Raw genomic sequence first — 2,580 nt, 5'->3', positions numbered from 1 at the left:
AAAATCAAGGGACGCCAAAGCCATGTACTTTCGCCTGCAACTGGATGTCTAGGCCAGCAGAGGGAAGTCTCTCTGGAGTTCAGTAAAGCTTTCCATCATAGTCTATGGAGCTCTTTGTAAATAATGCGGGACAACGTGAAGAAGACCATGACAGTTTAACATTGTAGGAGCACAAGCAAGGTCAGTGGAAGTTGGACCACCACACGCCTGAGCAGGTCAGGGCGAGACAGCACACGGCCTCTACGGAGGACCCACAGGGCTTGACTTCAGTTGTGTGGAAGGTGACTTGGGCATCAGAGAGCTGAGGGAGATGAGTATGTAGGGTAACGGAGTGGAGACCCGAAATGATTTCGACCAACAGGAAACACAAGTAGAAAGCCCAGCCCAGTCTTTCCACTGCCCAAATGCATCTGCCAGGGGAGAGGGACCAAGCGGGGGCTAAAATTCAGCCTGCGTTCCACGCCGGAGGACTGGGAGCCTTTCCAAAGTTCTTACTGGGTATATCTTATGAATTTGCATCAATGCTCACCCACGGCTTCTCCAAAACTGAAGCAAAATACACGTAACAAAATGTGTCACTGTGACTATTTTAAAATGTGTACTCTAGTGGCATGAAGTACTTTCCCATTTTGTGCAACCATCATTGCTACGATCCATTTCCGCAATCATCGCAAACAGAATCTCTGTGCCCATCAACCGGGAATCCTCCACTCATCTCTCCCCCCAGCCCTGCTTACTCCTGATCTACTTTCTGTTTCTATGAGTGTGCCTGATGGAGATGTTTCACGTGAAGGAAATCAGCAGAGAGCTGTTCCTTTATGCCTAGCCTATTTCACTTAGCAAACTGTCCTCAGGTTTTCTCCATATGGCAGCACGGCTCAGAACACCGTGCCTTTTAAGGCCGAATAGTGTTCCGCTGTGGGTACGAACTATGTTTTCTTCATCCACTCACCTGTTGAGAGACACCTGGAGCTACAATGAATACTGGCATTCGAGTGTCTGTTTGGGGCATATATACGGTAAGAGGTGTAGTGTCTGGGTCACGTTGTAATTCTTCGGTTAGCCTTTTGAGGAACTGACCAACTGTTTTCCATGACAGCCGCACCATTTTACAGGCCTAGCAGCATGTTTGGAAGGTCTAATCTCCATATCCTTGTCAATGCTTGGAGTAATTTTCCTTTTTTTAAAAAAAATCGTAACCACTCTAATTGTTATGAAGAGGTATTTTATTATAGTTATGATTTGTATTTCCTTAATTACTGATGATGTCAGATTATTCAAAACCTTTGGATAAATGTTTTTTCAAGGTCTTTTGCTATTGAGTTGGAGTAGTTCTTTATATATTTTGGTTATTAAACCCTTATCAGATATAGGATTAGCAAAACTTTTCCATTCTGGGGGCAGTCTTTTTACTTTATTAATAGCCTCTTTTTTCAATGCACAGAATTGGATTGTGTGGAATCCAATCTATATATTTTTTTTTCTTTTGTCACCTATGCTGTTGGTATCATATTTAAGAAACCAATGCCAAGGGGCCAGGGATTTAACTCAGTGGTGCTGCTGCCTGCTTTGAAATTTCAAGATACTGAGTTCAATCCCCAGTACCAAAAAAAAAAAAAAAGAAAGAAAAACTAACGCCAAATCTAAGATTGTGAAGTTTCTTCTATGATTTTTTTTCAAGGAATTCAACAGCTTTAGTTTAAGTCTAGGCCTTTGGCCCATTTTTGGTTAATTTTTTTATATCATGTGAGTAAGGGTCCAGCTTCATTTTTCACACCTGCAGTGTGGTCAGCATCATTGTATGGCCTTAGAAATTTTCTTTAACAGAAAAAAGTTTGTTTGTATTATTGTTATTAGGTGGAGGCAGTGAGACAGCCCAGATCTATTTGGTCCCCTGGACCTAGCTATGACTAGGTTTTTACCATTTACATAGAATACATTCCCTTTTTGGCTTAACCTAGTTAGAGCTGGCCTTCTATTGTCAGGAACTCAGAGGGCCTTGACCAACATGTCTTTCTGCAGGACAGCTGTGTGCATTAAAAGTCATACTTGTCAGCACTTCGCACGACACCAGCAAGCCTGGTTTTGTGGTATAACCTTCAGTGACGGTAGCGGCAGATGGGAGGGTTGTGTGTGGGCACCTGAGGGAGGTGGACCTGTGACCCCAGTGGGCCACTCAGAGTGCTGGGCATGTGACGCTGGGATTGCTAAGGAAAGCAGCAGAGCCATCTCTCCTCTCTCGCTCTCGCTCTTGCTCTCTTTCTTCCTTTTTAACACGGGGCCTCACCATATAGCACAGGCTGGCCTTGAACTCGTGCAGTCATCGTACTCTGGCCTTCAGAGCGCTGGGGTTACAGGCGTGTGCCACCATACCTGGCGTTTCCTTTTGTCTTGTGCTGCCCAGCTGATTCTCAGCCAGGCTGCATGTGATACTATGAAACCCGTCTTGGTAGGAGTGCACATGAGAAAAGAAAGGAAGCAGAAGGCAGAGTGTGTGGCCAGCACCGTGTGGGCTCCCAGCCTGCTGCCCTCCACTGTCCTTGCCAGGCACTGCACCCGCCATGAGCTGCTCCTTCTCTC

Source organism: Fukomys damarensis, unplaced genomic scaffold (assembly GCF_012274545.1).
Source record: "Fukomys damarensis isolate Sample0158 unplaced genomic scaffold, DMR_v1.0_HiC HiC_scaffold_13, whole genome shotgun sequence".
Classification (NCBI taxonomy): Eukaryota; Metazoa; Chordata; class Mammalia; order Rodentia; family Bathyergidae; genus Fukomys; species Fukomys damarensis.
This window is presented reverse-complemented; position numbering follows the sequence as displayed.